General features: G+C 44.8%; 1 long non-coding RNA gene across 4 annotated transcripts in view; it reads left to right on the plus strand.

The window, feature by feature from the left end:
• LOC134913185 (uncharacterized) overlaps positions 1-19,362 on the plus strand; it is a 78,273-nt gene that overhangs the window by 3,514 nt on the left and 55,397 nt on the right. The window lies entirely within an intron of this gene.

Consider the following 19,362-nt stretch of genomic DNA (forward strand, 5'->3'; position numbering starts at 1 on the left):
TCCTGCATTTCTCCGAAGAGTGGACGGAGCGGATGGGATAAAATATTATCTGCTACACCATTTATTATTATAGCCATTGAGTTTTTTTAGTTACATTTTCCTGGATTAGTTTGGATAGACCAGACATCCATTTGTTTTGTGTGGGTGTTTTGAATTATGTAATGGTTCTTTGCCAGTAACGGTATCGGGCTATCATTTGGGGCGAGTAGTGATTATTTTATACCATCTATAGTTTGATGACGGACTGGAACAAATAACCAGGTGGAGATTTTGTATTTTAATGTATTTTGCATCAACATGCTGATGTTAATTAATTTGGGATATGAGATACCTGGCTGTAATAAAAACAGGTGTGTGGAATTAGTCTGGAATAAAACCCAGACACAGGAGGAGGACAGCACTTCTTGACAAAGGGGAGAGAGCTACCTGAAACGCGTTGAAGCTGTCCAGGCATCCATTCTCCAGGATTTGGTGGTATCAGTGATTCAAGTGTTCTCGGACGTTTCACACTTACTAGACTGCAGCCGGTTGTGTGAGAATTGCTTGATTTCATCAGCCACCGATGTCTACTCTCCTGTGAAGTATAAGAAGCCATTCATTTGATATTTTATAAGTGTGTATGATGCTTTTATACATAAAAAGACATTTTTTTTGGATACTTTGCCTGCCAAACCTGTTTTGGGAAGTTACTCACCTGAGACAAGGTTGAAGGAGATAAAAAGATACCTTTATGGGAACGCGAGACAGGAATCTGATGTAAGTGTCCACTTTTTGGGGAGTGTTTAGTGGCAAGTGGTTGAAGCTTTATTGATGAAAGATACCTTTATATATACGCGGGACAGAAATATCCAGTAAGTGTTTTTCCAAGAGAGACACAGTGATAATTCTTTGAGACTATGTGGTATTATTCTTCCCTCTACTACATTCCACATTTAAAAGCGCCGGGTCCTGGTTTCTGCCTTTTCTTGTGTTAAATATATGTTGAAAGATTTTTGTGTGTACTTTTCGTTTACTAAGGAACCGGCAGCAAATTGGAAAGCGCAAGGCTGCAATTAGTTTCTGATTGTCTAGTTTACAGGGGCAGTCTGTGCATTCCAGACTCGTCCACATTCCATTCAAGATGGCAACACAAGCATCCAAGTGCCACACCCATACAAGTGCCGCCCCTAGGAACGTGCCTCACATGCCTAATGGAAAATTCACTGCTGTGTAAGAGATGATTTGAGAGGTGTTATACTCTAAGTGTGATCTTGCTGTGTGCATTTTTGTTTTTGTTTTAAAAGTTATATTACAATCCAGAAAAGAACCAGGTGGAACATGATTACACACTCGTACAAAAATTTATTAAATATAGAGATGAGCGGGTTCAGTTCCCAGAGAACCAAATCCACCTGAATGTCATGCTCCGAGAAAGTATCCGAGCCCTGCTCGGGACTTCCTGCCACACTTGGAAACCAGAACAAAGCAAAATGTCATCATCCAACTGTCGGATTCTCGTGGGTTTTGGATGCCATTAAAACTGCCGCGCGTCGCCACCATTTTCACTCCAGACTTGGAGAGTGAGGGCGACAGACCTCTGTCTCTCTGTGGGTGGTGGCATCATGTGGGGTTAATGTGCGTTCTGTAGGGGTGCTGCTGCAGTCACTGTGGTGTACCTGTGCTGTGTTAGGGGTGCTGTCCTGGCTGTCACTGGTGTTTCATGCGCTGTTTCATGTGCTGCACCTGTACATGGTTGTTGCTGTCCTGGCTGTCACTGTGTTGTACAGGAGGCAGGGGCACTGTCCTCCTGTATGCTGTCAAATATAGGGTGCTGCTGTTAAAATAACATTACACTGGCCCTGTATGCTGTAAAAATTCAGGGGTGCAGTTGGTAAAAATTAAAAGCACACTGCTCCTGTATGCTGTAAAAATATAGGGGTGCTGCTGTTAAAACAAAATTACACTGGCCCTGTATGCTGTAAAAATTCAAGGGTGCAGTAAAATCAATATACACTGGCCCTGTCTTGTATGCTGTAAAAATTCAGGGGTGCAGTGAAAATAAATGTACACTTGCCCTGTCTTGTATGCTGTAATAATTCTAGGGTGCAGTGAAAATCAATGTACACTGGCCCTGTCTTGTATGCAGTAAAAATACAGGGGTGTTGTGAAAATACAGGGGAGCTGGCAATGTCTAGGCCTGACCTTCACAACATTATATGGGAAGAGGACGCTGCTACGACCATTTGCATGCCCAGTCCAGTTGCTGATATTGAGATTGAGGATGTCACTGTAGAAGTACACCAGGATGATGAGGCTATGAGTGTAGCTGGTGCTGCGGAGGAAGTTGATGATGAGGATTCTAATGGTGATGTGGTTTGTTTGAATAAGGCACCAGTGGAGAAAGTTGTTGGCCATGGGATGAAATAGGCCATTGTCATGCCTGGGCAAAATACCAAAAAGACCACCTCTTCGGTGTGGAATTATTTCTCCACAAATCCGGACAACAGGTGCCAAGCAATCTGTTGCCTTTATCAATCCATAATGTGTTTTTCACAGATGCCACATACTTTATTGTGAATTCACACAACAAGGTGATATTTCAAATAAATGTTGTGATTTATACTAATAAAGGGCTCATAAGTAGTCAGCATCATAGGTATTATACACTGGCTAGGGACCTCTCCCCTGCACTCTCATTAACTTTGCCCTTAATTGGGTAGATTTAGTTAACAGCAGATACAGGTCTTGGGAGTGGTGCATATGCTCCAGGTGGTTCTCTCATTGGAGATTCGATGCTTTCCAAGCAGATCTCCAAAAGCAGAAACCAGGCATTTAGTCACCTATTTCTCCCCATCTTCCTTCTGACCTTTTCCTTCTCTCCCACTTTCCCCCTCAAAAATATATATTTCTTCCACAAGTGCCCAATTAAGTTTACCTGCTTATTAGATACATACCATCAATTGACTGTAAAGTTTGGCCACAGCATGTATTCACAATAGATGCACCGTGTTAGTTGCTTTAAATTTCCAGTCATACTAGGGGATTTTCAACAGCAGTATTACAATTAATCGTCTATGACATGTAGGGTGAATGGTTATACCTTAGTAAAAAACTTTGGATATTTTTGGATCTGGAAGTAATCCATAGGACATGTTCCCTACAAACAATCATTTATAGCAGTAGAACTTAATATTATGGACATTTGGATTTAATTGGGACAGTCATATCTATACGGTGAGAAGGACGTCACATGGAGATAGGTTTAGAGGCTTAGCCAGTCATACCATCAATTATCTCAATTGATTAAATATTTTATGTTGTATGTTAATGTGAGTCCAATTTCAATAAAAGTTACATTTTAGATTATTAATAGGAGTGCCCCATAAAAAGGAGTTGTCTTCTCTTTCTGTATATTAGTCGATTTGTTCTTTACAACTCAAGGGAGCACCGCCGGGTTTTTGCTAATTTGATGAATTAGAATTGTAATCCTCCCATAGGTAATGGGTATCATTATATCATAAGATAATATTATTTTTTTATATTCCGGTCTATATACATCACATACCAATAGAAAGGTAGCTCAGTGCGCTATTTCCTCCATAATAAATCCAGTGTCAATCCATAATAAGTAGAGGTAATGATGTTAACCTCGTAGGAACATCCTCCCTTATACGTCACCTGCAATTAATTCATCATAAGTCATTGTCAAGTTCAGAAACTTTTTGTAATAGCGTAAGCAGTCCACTGACACCTAAATTATGTGGTTTGTTTGAACAGTATTTCTCTGTGAGGATGAGGATGTAATCACTGAAGTGTGTGTGTGTGTGCGGGGGGGGGGGGGGGGGGAATCTGGGGATGATGACGACATCTTGCCACTGTAGAGCCAATTTCTGCAAGGAGAGATTAATTGCTTCTTTTTGATGGGGGCCCAAACAAACCAATCATTTCAGACACAGTCGTGTGCCAGACCCTGTCGCTGAAATGACTGGTTTGTTAATGTGCATGTCCTGTTTATACAACATAAGGGTGGGTGGAAGGGCCCAAGGGCAATTCCATCTTGCACCTCTTTTCTTTTCCACATCATTCCAGGGGTGCTGTCCTATATGGGGTGCTGCCCCTCTGCTCTATCAGTCCAGGGGTGCTGCCCCACTGCCATTTAAGTCAACGGGTGCTATTGCCTGTATGCTGTCCTGTGTAATTTTCCAGGGGTGCTGCCTATGCTGTATAAGTCCAGGGATGCTGCCGTATAATTCCAGGGGTGCTGCTGTACTTGATCCTAGGTTTAAATGAAAGCCTAGAGCAGAACCGATATAAAACAAGCTTCAACATCACAAACAGATTTGTGAAAACAAGACGCAAAGGTAGAATTGGAAATTGCCAAAATAAGTCTCCAGACTCCGTTGAGGGGAAAATATCCAATCTTGATCCTGTGCTATACACCAGTTTATTTGCACCCCAGCATTAAATAGATTGTAAGCTTGCGAGCAGGGCCATCCTACCTCTATGTCTGTTTTTGTCCAGTTTCGTTCTATAACTGTTGCTCTAATTGTAAAGCGCAATGGAAACTGCTAATAAATAATTAAATCTGAAATTATCTTAATCCTTGAAAATGGAGAAGGGGCTACAATTTTGGAGGCTTTGGCCCCTAGTTTTCCAGTTTGTCCAGTAATGTGGTAATTAATAATGATATATTTGCTTGGTTGAAGTCCTTTCTGTTCCACACCAATATAGGAGTGGAGGTGAAAGCCTGTGTGTTGTTCCTGTTTGCATGTACCGATCTAATTTTTAATCACCTTCTTGACACTATCCTCTTCCTCTTGCCTCTTCCCATAATGTGAAAAGTCATCAAATATGGAGGTGGTATGTTTGTAGCTAGCTAAGATTCGGAGAACTTGGCGAGCTTTTTACAGGCGGACCACCTGTCACTGAAATGATGGGCTTATTAAACTGTAATATTTGTATCCCACACCAGACATATGGTAATAGTAAGTAGTATGTCATAAACTATTTGAAAGAACCAGCTCTATAAAATATACCCTTATTTGGGATTATATAATTCCAAAAAGCTGGAGGTGCTCCTGCAACCATGAACAATACACTCATAAAAACACTTGTTGGAAGAAGCCAACACAAAAGAGTAGATTGCTTTTTTGGAGCACTCTTTTGAAATAAATTATTTAATTAATTTGACATGATTGTATTAATATAAAATCAGCACATGATCTATGATGCACCCCCTATCCATTCATGGATAGGGGGTGCATCATAGATCATGCGCTGATTTTAATATGTTCACTTATGAACATTGTGGTGTAATTACCCTATTCTATTTTATGGAAGTATATTAAAGGTTATGTTTTATATTAATACAATCATGTCAAATTATTTAAATTATTTATTTCAAAAGAGTGCTCCAAAAAAGCAATCTACTCTTTTTTGTTGGCTTCTTCCAACAAGTGTTTATATGAGTTTATTAAAGAGTTTATTAAACTGTGCATGTCCTGTTTAAACAACATAAGGTTAGGCGGGAGGGCACAAGACAATTCCATCTTGCACCTCTTTTCTTCTTTGCATGATGTGCTCTTTGGGGCCTAGTTTTTAAAACTGCCATCCTGTCTGCAACTGCAGTGCCACTCCTAGATGGGCCAGGTGTTTGTGCTGCCCACTTGTGTTGCTTAGTCATCCAGCTACCTCGTTGCACCTCTATTTCTCTATCGTCCTAAGTGGATGCTGGGGTTCCTGAAAGGACCATGGGGAATAGCGGCTCCGCAGGAGACAGGGCACAAAAAAGTAAAGCTTTACTAGGTCAGGTGGTGTGCACTGGCTCCTCCCCCTATGACCCTCCTCCAGACTCCAGTTAGATTTTGTGCCCGAACGAGAAGGGTGCAATCTAGGTGGCTCTCCTAAAGAGCTGCTTAGAGAAAGTTTAGTTTAGGTTTTTTTTCTTTACAGTGAGTCCTGCTGGCAACAGGATCACTGCAACGTGGGACTTAGGGGGAAAGTAGTAAACTCACCTGCATGCAGAGTGGATTTGCTGCTTGGCTACTGGACACCATTAGCTCCAGAGGGATCGAACACAGGCCCAGCCGTGGAGTCCGGTCCCGGAGCCGCGCCGCCGACCCCCTTGCAGATGCTGAAGCGTGAAGAGGTCCGGAAACCGGCGGCTGAAGACTCCTCAGTCTTCATAAGGTAGCGCACAGCACTGCAGCTGTGCGCCATTTTCCTCTCAGCACACTTCACTGGGCAGTCACTGAGGGTGCAGAGCGCTGGGGGGGGGCGCTCTGAGAGGCAAATATAAACCTTATACAAGGCTAAAAATACCTCACATATAGCCCATAGGGGCTATATGGAGATATTTAACCCCTGCCTGACTGGAAAAATAGCGGGAGAAGAACCCGCCGAAAAAGGGGCGGGGCCTATCTCCTCAGCACACGGCGCCATTTTCTGTCACAGCTCCGCTGGTCAGGACGGCTCCCAGGTCTCTCCCCTGCACTGCACTACAGAAACAGGGTAAAACAGAGAGGGGGGGCACATTAATGGCTATATATATATATATTATATATTAAAGCAGCTATAAGGGAGCACTTAATATAAGGATATCCCTTGTATATATAGCGCTTTGTGGTGTGTGCTGGCAGACTCTCCCTCTGTCTCCCCAAAAGGGCTAGTGGGTCCTGTCTTCATTAGAGCATTCCCTGTGAGTTTGCGGTGTGTGTCGGTACGGGGTGTCGACATGTATGAGGACGATATTGGTGTGGAGGCGGAGCAATTGCCAAATATGCAGATGTCACCCCCCAGGGGGTCGACACCAGAATGGATGCCTTTATTTGTGGAATTACGTGATGGTTTATCTTCCCTTAAACAGTCAGTTGAGGACATGAGGCGGCCGGACAATCAATTAATGCCTGTCCAGGCGCCTCAAACACCGTCAGGGGCTGTAAAACGCCCTTTGCCTCAGTCGGTCGACACAGACCCAGACACAGGCACTGATTCCAGTGACGACGGTAGAAATTCAAACGTATTTTCCAGTAGGGCCACACGTTATATGATTTTGGCAATGAAGGAGACGTTACATTTAGCTGATACTACAGATACCGTAAAACAGGGTATTATGTATGGTGTGAAAAAACTACAAACAGTTTTTCCTGAATCAGAAGAATTAAATGACGTGTGTGATGAAGCGTGGGTTGCTCCTGATAAAAAGTTGATAATTTCAAAAAAGTTATTGGCATTATACCCTTTCCCGCCAGAGGTTAGGGCGCGCTGGGAAACACCCCCTAAGGTGGACAAGGCGCTCACACGCTTATCTAAACAAGTGGCGTTACCCTCTCCTGAGACGGCCGCACTTAAGGATCCATCAGATAGAAAGATGGAAGTTATTCAAAAGAATATATACACACATGCAGGTGTTATACAACGACCAGCTATAGCAACTGCCTGGATGTGCAGTGCTGGAGTAGTTTGGTCAGAATCCCTGATTGAAAATATTGATACCCTAGATAGGGACAATGTTTTACTGTCGTTAGAACAAATAAAGGATGCATTTATCTATATGCGTGATGCACAGAGGGATATTTGCACACTGGCATCTCGGGTGAGTGCTATGTCCATTTCAGCCAGAAGAGCCTTATGGACACGACAGTGGACAGGCGATGCGGATTCAAAACGTCACATGGAGGTTTTGCCGTATAAAGGGGAGGAGTTATTTGGAGTTGGTCTATCAGACTTGGTGGCCACGGCTACTGCCGGGAAATCCACTTTTTTACCTCAAGTCACTCCCCAACAGAGAAAGGCACCGACCTTTCAACCGCAGCCTTTTCGCTCCTACAAAAATAAGAGAGCAAAGGGTTTGTCGTACCTGCCACGAGGCAGAGGAAGAGGGAAGAGACACCAACAGGCAGCTCCTTCCCAGGAACAGAAGCCCTCCCCGGCTCCTGCAAAAACCTCAGCATGACGCTGGGGCCTCTCAAGCGGACTCGGGGACAGTGGGCGGCCGTCTCAAAAATTACAGCGCGCAGTGGGCTCACTCGCAGGTAGACCCCTGGATCCTGCAGATAATATCTCAGGGGTACAGGTTGGAATTAGAGACGGATCCTCCTCATCGTTTCCTGAAGTCTGCTTTACCAACCGTCTCTTCCGAAAGGGAGAGGGTGTTGGAAGCCATTCACAAGCTGTACGCTCAGCAGGTGATAGTCAAAGTACCCCTATTACAACAAGGAAAGGGGTATTATTCCACTCTATTTGTGGTACCGAAGCCGGATGGCTCGGTAAGGCCTATTCTAAATCTGAAGTCCTTGAACCTCTACATAAAAAAGTTCAAGTTCAAGATGGAGTCACTCAGAGCAGTGATAGCGAACCTGGAAGAAGGGGACTTTATGGTATCCTTGGACATCAAGGATGCGTATCTACACGTTCCGATTTACCCCGCACACCAGGGGTACCTCAGGTTCATTGTTCAAAACTGTCACTATCAGTTTCAGACGCTGCCGTTCGGATTGTCCACGGCGCCTCGGGTCTTTACCAAGGTAATGGCCGAGATGATGATTCTTCTTCGAAGAAAAGGCGTATTAGTTATCCCATACTTGGACGATCTCCTAATAAGGGCAAGGTCCAGAGAACAGCTGGAGACAGCTTTAGCACTATCTCAAGAGGTGCTAAGACAACACGGGTGGATTCTGAATATTCCAAAATCCCATTTAATCCCGACAACTCGTCTGCTGTTCCTAGGAATGATTCTGGACACGGTTCAGAAAAAGGTTTTCCTTCCAGAGGAAAAAGCCAAGGAGTTATCCGATCTGGTCAGGAACCTCCTAAAACCAGGAAAGGTGTCAGTACATCAATGCACAAGAGTCCTGGGAAAAATGGTGGCTTCTTACGAAGCAATTCCATTCGGCAGATTCCATGCAAGAATATTCCAAAGGGATCTGTTGGACAAATGGTCAGGGTCGCATCTGCAGATGCACCTGCGAATAACCCTGTCACCAAAGACAAGGGTGTCACTTCTGTGGTGGTTGCAGAAGGCTCACCTATTAGAAGGCCGCAGATTCGGCATTCAGGATTGGATCCTGGTGACCACGGACGCCAGCCTGAGAGGCTGGGGAGCAGTCACACAAGGAAGAAACTTCCAGGGAGTATGGACGAGTCTGGAAAAGTCTCTTCACATAAACATTCTGGAACTAAGAGCAATCTACAATGCTCTAAGCCAGGCGGAACTTCTCCTGAAAGGAAAGCCGGTGTTGATTCAGTCGGACAACATCACGGCGGTCGCCCATGTAAACAGGCAGGGCGGCACAAGAAGCAGGAGTGCAATGGCAGAAGCTGCCAAGATTCTTCGCTGGGCGGAGAATCACGTGATAGCACTGTCAGCAGTGTTCATCCCGGGCGTGGACAACTGGGAAGCAGACTTCCTCAGCAGACACGATCTTCATCCGGGAGAGTGGGGTCTACATCCAGAAGTCTTCAACATGTTAATAGACCGTTGGGAAAGACCAATTGTAGACATGATGGCGTCTCGCCTCAACAAGAAACTGGACAAATATTGCGCCAGGTCAAGAGATCCACAGGCAATAGCTGTGGACGCACTGGTAACTCTTTGGGTGTACCAGTCAGTGTATGTGTTTCCTCCTCTGCCGCTCATACCAAAGGTATTGAAGATCATACGGCAAAGAAGAGTAAGAACAATACTAGTGGTTCCGGATTGGCCGAGAAGGACTTGGTATCCGGAACTTCAAGAGATGCTCACGGACGAACCGTGGCCTCTACCTCTGAGAAGGGACCTGCTACAGCAGGGTCCCTGTCTTTTTCAAGACTTACCGCGGCTGCGTTTGACGGCATGGCGGTTGAACGCCAGATCCTAAAAGGGAAAGGCATTCCAGAAGAAGTCATTCCTACCTTGATTAAGGCACGGAAGGAAGTCACCGTGAAACATTATCACCGCATTTGGCGAAAATATGTAGCGTGGTGCGAGGATCGGAGGGTTCCGACGGAGGAATTCCAACTGGGTCGTTTCCTACATTTCCTGCAATCAGGATTATCTATGGGTCTCAAATTGGGATCCATTAAGGTTCAAATTTCGGCCCTGTCAATATTCTTCCAAAAAGAATTGGCCTCTGTCCCTGAGGTCCAGACTTTTGTCAAGGGAGTACTGCATATACAGCCTCCTGTGGTGCCTCCGGTGGCACCGTGGGATCTAAATGTAGTTTTAGATTTCCTCAAATCCCATTGGTTTGAACCATTGAAAAAGGTGGATTTGAAATATCTCACATTGAAAGTGACTATGTTACTAGCCCTGGCCTCTGCCAGGAGAGTATCTGAATTGGCGGCTTTATCTTATAAAAGTCCTTATCTAATCTTCCATTCGGATAGGGCAGAACTGCGGACTCGTCCGCATTTTCTCCCTAAAGTGGTATCAGCATTTCATCTGAACCAACCTATTGTGGTGCCTGCGGCCACTAGCGACTTGGAGGACTCCAAGTTGTTGGACGTTGTCAGAGCCTTAAAAATATACATTGCAAGGACGGCTGGAGTCAGAAAATCTGACTCGCTGTTTATATTGTATGCACCCAACAAGTTGGGCGCACCTGCTTCTAAGCAGTCGATTGCTCGTTGGATTTGTAACACGATTCAACTTGCACATTCTGTGGCAGGCCTGCCACAGCCTAAAACTGTAAAAGCCCACTCCACAAGGAAGGTGGGCTCATCTTGGGCGGCTGCCCGAGGGGTCTCGGCATTACAACTCTGCCGAGCAGCTACGTGGTCGGGGGAGAACACGTTTGTAAAATTTTACAAATTTGATACCCTGGCAAAGGAGGACCTGGAGTTCTCTCATTCGGTGCTGCAGAGTCATCCGCACTCTCCCGCCCGTTTGGGAGCTTTGGTATAATCCCCATGGTCCTTTCAGGAACCCCAGCATCCACTTAGGACGATAGAGAAAATAAGAATTTACTTACCGATAATTCTATTTCTCGGAGTCCGTAGTGGATGCTGGGCGCCCATCCCAAGTGCGGATTATCTGCAATACTTGTACATAGTTATTGTTAACTAATTCGGGTTATTGTTAAGGAGCCATCTTTAAGAGGCCCTTTCTGTTGTCATACTGTTAACTGGGTTTAGATCACAAGTTGTACGGTGTGATTGGTGTGGCTGGTATGAGTCTTACCCGGGATTCAAAATGCCTCCCTTATTGTGTATGCTCGTCCGGGCACAGTACCTAACTGGAGTCTGGAGGAGGGTCATAGGGGGAGGAGCCAGTGCACACCACCTGACCTAGTAAAGCTTTACTTTTTTGTGCCCTGTCTCCTGCGGAGCCGCTATTCCCCATGGTCCTTTCAGGAACCCCAGCATCCACTACGGACTCCGAGAAATAGAATTATCGGTAAGTAAATTCTTATTTTTACCTTTCCATTATGTGCTCTTTGGGGCCTAGCTTTTAAAACTGCCATCCTGTCTGCCACTTCAGTGCCACTCCTAGATGGGCCAGGTGTTTGTGCCACCCACTTGTCTCACTTAGCTTAGTCATCCAGCTACCTCGGTGCAACCTTCTGGCCTAAAAACAATAGAGTGAGGTGTGAGGTGTTCAGAATAGACTGGAAATGAGTGGAAATTAATGTTATTGAGGTTAACAATACCGTAGGATCAAAATTACCCCCAGTTTCTGTGATTTTAGCTGTTTTTATGTTTTTTCAAAAATCATCCAGATCCAAAACCAAAACCCGAAAGGGTGATTTTGGCAAAAAAAAACCCAATCCAGATCCAAAATACGAGCAGGGATCCAGATCCAAAACCAAAATACAAAACCCGAAAAGTGTCCATCGCACATCTCTAATTAAATACAATCATAATTTATTAAAAACACAAAATATACATAATAACTCCCGCTAGTGGGGCATAACGTAATACAATGTATCAAAATCACAGCTCTGGGGCCAAATAAAGGGCCTAATTCAGACCTGATTGCAGCAGCAAATTTGTTAGCTAATGGACAAAACCATGTGCACTGCAGGGGGGGGGGGGGGGGATGGCAGATATAACATTTACAGGGAGAGTAAAGGTGTGTACACACGGTGCGATTTTTCTTGCGATTTTGGCTATATAGTCAAAATCATAAGGAAATATAGTGCATATTGCACCGTGTGTATAGTCCTTGCGATGCCGATACACGGTACAGCGGGATCGGCATTGCAAGGAAAAATAGACTGTGCAGGCAGCCTAACATTGACTATATTGGCAGGGCCGGGCTTAGGCCTCGTCAAATAGTCAATATCGGGCATATGGCGCATCGCGCCGTGTGTACACCGCTTTATATTTGGGTGGGGTGTGTTCAAATTGAAATCTAAATTGCAGTGTAAAAATAAAGCAGCCAGTATTTACCCTGCACAGAAACAATATAACCCACTCAAATCTAACTCTCTCTGTACATGTTACATCTGCCCCCCTGCAGTGTACATAGTTTTGCCCATTTGCTAACAAATTTGCTGCTGTGATCAGGTCTGAAATAGGCCCATAGATACAATCATTTAAAACAAAAAGCACTCTTTAGTGCAATTTGCTTCCATATATCATATATGTCACAAAATATCCACTATTCAGTGTTAATTTGCATAAATAAGCTCTCATATATCTGCATATAGGTGTAGTAATACATACAGATGGAGCCGCACTCATCTGAGGCGGCTCCATCGCAAACGAACAATCCCGGCGTGACTAGGCGATCCGTCTGCCTAGTCACGTTGGGAGTGCACAGAGTCGTTCCCATTCAGAGCGTCTTCAAGTGAATGGGGCGCGTCTCCATCATGGGCCCGCATGCCCAGTCAGAGACAGAGACGCCGAGTCCTAGGCTCACCTAGGCGGGCGCACCTAGGCACAGACGGAGCTACGACTAGCATGGCTCCATCTGTAGATGTTGTTTTGGAGCAGAGTGTTTGATATTCGCCTCACTTTCCTCATAAATAAGTACATCCAACACCTAAAGAAGTGGCAGATATATAAAAAGCGATTTTGAGCGCAAAGTCGCCTAGTGTGTATGCCCCAGCGACCCGATGATGCACGCTCCCGCATCATCACCAGCGAGGTGATTCATCGTCTCGTTTTTCCAGTATGTTTTGCGAACACCTCTCATTTTTCCTCCATCATCGGTCAGTGTGTATGGCGCTAGCGATGATGGATGAAAGACGAATGATTTTCGTCACTGCAACCCCACCCTGCTCCCTCCCCAAGCCCCATTTTGTGTCTTAACCCCACAGAGCAGCAGCAGCAGCACAGGGGGGAAAACAAAAGTCGTGTACAAAGTGAGTAGCCAGCATCCACTGCCACCAATGTTGAATGTGACTGTCCCCCAGTAATATATACATTGCTGGCACAGACCATTATGTAAATAGCCTTTCTAATGAAAGATTTTCAGCAAAGTCTTTTGCCTCCTGAAAATCTCTTGCTCTTTGGGAAAATAGCTCAGTGTGTATGCACTAGTTTGGTGAAAGATATATCTTTCAGAGACTTTGTCAAAATCTTTTTAAATGAAAATCTCCTAGTCACAGGCGTAAAGGCCCATACACACTGGGCGGTTTTGAGTTGAAAGCAGCTCACTTTTGGTGTTTTGAGCTGCTTTCAGCTCAAAACCGCCCAGTGTGTATGCCCAAACGATGAGCTCATCGCCCGTAGCTGCCGTTCATCTACTGGTATTACCAGTAGATGAACGGCGGGGTGAGCGGCTTTCATTAGCATCCTGCTATGGAAAGCCGCTCACCCTGCTGACATCGCTGGGCAGGGGGGAAAAGCGCTCAGTGTGTATGCACTGAGCAATTTTCAGCCCAGCGATGTCAGCGATAATCGCTGTGCATACACGCTGGGCAAAAACGCCCAGTGTGTATGCACCTTAACTGTGGGAGGCAATGGAATTGGCTGCCGCCTGGCTCCTGCTCTGTAAGGGGGCACCTCTCCTCCCATTCCGTGTGTTCAGTTACACCATTCAATTAAATTAACCGTTTCATGTGTTCAATTACACCATTCAATTAAATTGACTGCCGTTACTTTCTCTTTTTCCCTGCACCTTACAAGTCACACCCTCTTTATTATAAATACACATTTTTCAAGTGTTATACCCAACATTAGAACCTTAGAAGGAACATTAGAAGGAGACATCTTACTGATGAAGCTATTTGCTCCTATATAGAAAGCATAAGAATTCTATCTTAATGAATTTTCTTCTCTGACAATTACAAGTAACTTCATATAGTTAGAATTATCATGCTTCCTACAGAGGAGAAAATAGCTCCATCAGTAAGGTGCCTGCTTCCACTGTAATAGGTTGTGGGTTCTAATCCTGTGTAAAATAATTGGCAGAGAAATAATCAGCATTGTGAGGTAGTGAGCAGATCTATGTAGTGTGTGGCTGTACGCTACATAGATCTGCCTAGATGCAATGATTCTGAACTTAAAATTCTATGTAGCAGCTTCATATAGTTTGAATCTGCAATCTTGAAATAAAATGCAATCTTGAACAAATATCTCTATCAGTAAGGTGTTTGCCTTCAGTGTAACAGGTTATGGTGGAGGCACCAATATTTACTTTGCCTCCGGACAAACTTACGCCACTACCCCCAGTGTGTATGCACCTTCAGTGCAATGCAGTCAGTCTCAACACACTTACAACAAAAATGGTTACTTGAATTGTGGGTGAGTGGGTAGTGTTTCACCAATGTATAGGAAATAGTAATGCTTCCCACTACAGAAGCATTTGGGGTCCATGTGCCATATATTGGATCACAGTCAGTCCTGTAACAGCCTGCTAGAGCCAGCAGTGCAGCTCAGACCAGCATACCACTGATATCCTGGAAGAACAATGTGCAGGCTCACTGACAATTAATCTCGTTCAGGATTTACTGTAGTACAATTGAGTGTGCCCGCTGTCAAGCCAGTAAACCCTGCAATGTCACAGATACCTCAATCCAGCGGGCCGGCCAGCACAAGGAGAGCAATAATGATGACCACTGAATGCAGCAATAGCTAGCAGATATGGCACATTGTATCTTTGAACCATTTATCCACAAAGTAATATGAGGACACATCTGTGTCTGGGCCACAAAATTTATCATGTGCCCTACACTTTATGGCCACCAGTAGTTTTTCGAGTCTGTGAGCTCTAAACTACTGTATTAGGGATTATGCAGGCAATATTTTCAAAACATGTATACCAATGTTAAATGCCATCAACACATTGTGATATACATATACATGCTTCCACAAGCAGAGTGGCAGGCACTGGCATTTCTATAATGTGTGCAGTGTGTGTGGTGCACACGGCCCCTGAGTCCAGAGGGGGCCCCCACCACACACACTGCACCCATTTTTAAAATACTCACCCCTCCAAAGTCCAGCGCCGGCATCCGCAGCGTTGTTAGAACACAGTGAAAATGGCTCAGCTGCCATTTTCACGGAGTTCTGCGAATGCGCAGTAGAGAAATCTCAGGGAAAATGGCCACCGCGCCATTTTCCCGGAGATCTGCGCATGCGCAGTAGAGTCTGAGCCCTCTAGTGCTCAGACTCTATCGCACTCCGGGCAGAGAGGAGGGGGCCCGAACGGAGGAGGCTGAACACGGGCCTCCTCCTCTCTTAAAACGCCCCTGGTGGCATGGCCATAAACTAGCCATCTATAGGATCTCTGGGATCCTTAATGTCCTGGGAGTCGACATTACACACATGGATGACACTCACCTGATACCTCTCCATCATCGTCACTAGCTTCCCTGACTGTGGGTGGCAGCTGGAACTGTACTTTTTGAGAAAAATCTGTGAAAGTAAACATGGAACAATTTATGCAACATTTGATGCAGAGATTGTTTTATTACACCCCTGTTATGAAATTTCAACATGGATTAAACAGAGATGTGCACTGAACCATTTTTGTCTTTTTTTTAATTCGTCATCTTCTTTTGGTTTTGCAAAAACGCTGTGAATGGTTTTGGTTTTGGTTTTAGTTGTGTTTTTAAAAAAAAATTTTGGCGAAAATAGCTAAAAACAAAAAATGTGGGCTTTTCTTTGTTCCTATAGTATTATTAACCTCAATTCCATTCATTTCCAGTTAATTTGACCCCCTCACAGCTCACAATGGGGGTCATTTCGAGTTGATCGTAGCTGTGCTAAATTTAGCACAGCTACGATCAGGCACTCAGACATGCAGAAATGCAAAAGCATCGCACAGCGGCGATGCTTTTGTATTTGAGGAGTAACTCCCGGGCCAGCGCAGCTCCTGCGGCTGGCCGGGAGAATCTCTTCGCTTCCCAGATCACAGTGGCTGCGTGTGACATCATGCAGCCGCCGCGGCCCGCCCCCACAATGGTCCGGCCACGCCTGCGTTGGCCGGACCGCGCCACTAAATGGCGGCTTAACGCCGCCATCCAGCCCCTTCCCGCCCAGCGACCGTATCTGCCTATCAATCAGGCAGAGGCGATCGCTAGGCAACGTCGGCCTTCGGCCATCTGGTATGTGCCGGCGCATGCGCAGTTCCAACCTGATCACTGCGTTATGATAAACTGCAGTGAGCGATTGGGTCGGAATGACCCCCAATATTGTTTTCATCCGGTTTAGGCCAAAGGCTGCAACATGCTATTGTTGGATATTAGCAAGGACATGCACAATTTAGCACACCAGCGACAGAGACTGACACTTTTGTGGCTGAAGTGCTTAGTTTCTTTGGGCCCCACAAAACAGGCTACCAATGGGTTTAAAGGCAGCTAAGCTAACAGCTCTGCAGTGGCAAGATGTCATTGGGGGTTATTCAGGATTGTTAGTACACACAAAAAGCACAGTAATGGAAAAAATCATGTTGCACTGAAGGTGGGGCAGATGTAACATGTGCAGAGAGATTTAGATTTGGGAGGGATACATTGTTTCTGTGCAGGGTAAACATAGTAACATAGTATCTAAGGTTAAAAAAAGACAATTTGTCCATCAAGTTCAACCTATTTGTGGTCTCCTATGCAGGATTATTTTGGTCTAAATTTTGTCTGATGCTGATTAGAGATGAGCGGGTTCGGTTTCTCTGAATCCGAACCCGCCCGAACTTCATGGTTTTTTTCACGGGTCCGAGCAGACTCGGATCCTCCCGCCTTGCTCGGTTAACCCGAGCGCGCCCGAACGTCATCATGACGCTGTCGGATTCTCGCGAGACTCGGATTCTATATAAGGAGCCGCGCGTCGCCGCCATTTTCACACGTGCATTGAGATTGATAGGGAGAGGACGTGGCTGGCGTCCTCTCCATTTAGATTAGAAGAGAGAGAGAGAGAGAGAGATTGACCTGATTTACTGGAGCTTAGGAGTACTGTAGAAGTGTAGAGAGTGCAGAGTTTACTAGTGACTGACCACAGTGACCACCAGACAGTGCAGTTTTATTTAATATATCCGTTCTCTGCCTGAAAAAAACGATACACACAGTGACTCAGTCACATACCATATCTGTGTGCACTGCTCAGCCCAGTGTGCTGCATCATCTATGTATATATATCTGACTGTGCTCAGCTCACACAGCTTATAATTGTGGGGGAGACTGGGGAGCACTGCAGTGCCAGTTATAGGTTATAGCAGGAGCCAGGAGTACATATTATATTAAAATTAAACAGTGCACACTTTTGCTGCAGGAGTGCCACTGCCAGTGTGACTGACCAGTGACCTGACCACACTGACCACCAGTATAGTTAGTAGTATACTATATTGTGATTGCCTGAAAAAGTTAAACACTCGTCGTGTGACTTCACTTGTGTGGTGTTTTTTTTTTTATTCTATAAAAAACTCATTCTGCTGACAGACAGTGTCCAGCAGGTCCGTCATTATATAATATATACCTGTCCGGCTGCAGTAGTGATATATATATATTTTTTATATCATTATTTATCATCCAGTCGCAGCAGACACAGTACGGTAGTTCACGGCTGTAGCTACCTCTGTGTCGGCACTCGGCAGTCCATCCATAATTGTATACCACCTACCCGTGGTTTTTTTTTCTTTCTTCTTTATACATACATACTACTACATCTCTTTATCAACCAGTCTATATTAGCAGCAGACACAGTACAGTACGGTAGTCCACGGCTGTAGCTACCTCTGTGTCGGCACTCGGCAGTCCGTCCATAATTGTATACCACCTACCCGTGGTTTTTTTTTCTTTCTTCTTTATACATACATACTACTACATCTCTTTATCAACCAGTCTATATTAGCAGCAGACACAGTACAGTACGGTAGTTCACGGCTGTAGCTACCTCTGTGTCGGCACTCGGCAGTCCGTCCATAATTGTATACCACCTACCCGAGGTTTTTTTTTCTTTCTTCTTTATACATACATACTACTACATCTCTTTATCAACCAGTCTATATTAGCAGCAGACACAGTACAGTACGGTAGTTAACGGCTGTAGCTACCTCTGTGTCGGCACTCGGCAGTCCGTCCATAATTGTATACCACCTACCCGTGGTTTTTTTTCTTTCTTCTTTATACATACATACTACTACATCTCTTTATCAACCAGTCTATATTAGCAGCAGACACAGTACAGTACGGTAGTTCACGGCTGTAGCTACCTCTGTGTCGGCACTCGGCAGTCCGTCCATAATTGTATACCACCTACCCGAGGTTTTTTTTTCTTTCTTCTTTATACATACATACTACTACATCTCTTTATCAACCAGTCTATATTAGCAGCAGACACAGTACAGTACGGTAGTCCACGGCTGTAGCTACCTCTGTGTCGGCACTCGGCAGTCCGTCCATAATTGTATACCACCTACCCGTGGTTTTTTTTTCTTTCTTCTTTATACATACATACTACTACATCTCTTTATCAACCAGTCTATATTAGCAGCAGACACAGTACAGTACGGTAGTTCACGGCTGTAGCTACCTCTGTGTCGGCACTCGGCAGTCCGTCCATAATTGTATACCACCTACCCGAGGTTTTTTTTTCTTTCTTCTTTATACATACATACTACTACATCTCTTTATCAACCAGTCTATATTAGCAGCAGACACAGTACAGTACGGTAGTTCACGGCTGTAGCTACCTCTGTGTCGGCACTCGGCAGTCCGTCCATAATTGTATACCACCTACCCGAGGTTTTTTTTTCTTTCTTCTTTATACATACATACTACTACATCTCTTTATCAACCAGTCTATATTAGCAGCAGACACAGTACAGTACGGTAGTCCACGGCTGTAGCTACCTCTGTGTCGGCACTCGGCAGTCCGTCCATAATTGTATACCACCTACCCGTGGTTTTTTTTCTTTCTTCTTTATACATACATACTACTACATCTCTTTATCAACCAGTCTATATTAGCAGCAGACACAGTACAGTACGGTAGTCCACGGCTGTAGCTACCTCTGTGTCGGCA

Source organism: Pseudophryne corroboree, chromosome 1, assembly GCF_028390025.1.
Source record: "Pseudophryne corroboree isolate aPseCor3 chromosome 1, aPseCor3.hap2, whole genome shotgun sequence".
Taxonomy (NCBI): domain Eukaryota; kingdom Metazoa; phylum Chordata; class Amphibia; order Anura; family Myobatrachidae; genus Pseudophryne; species Pseudophryne corroboree.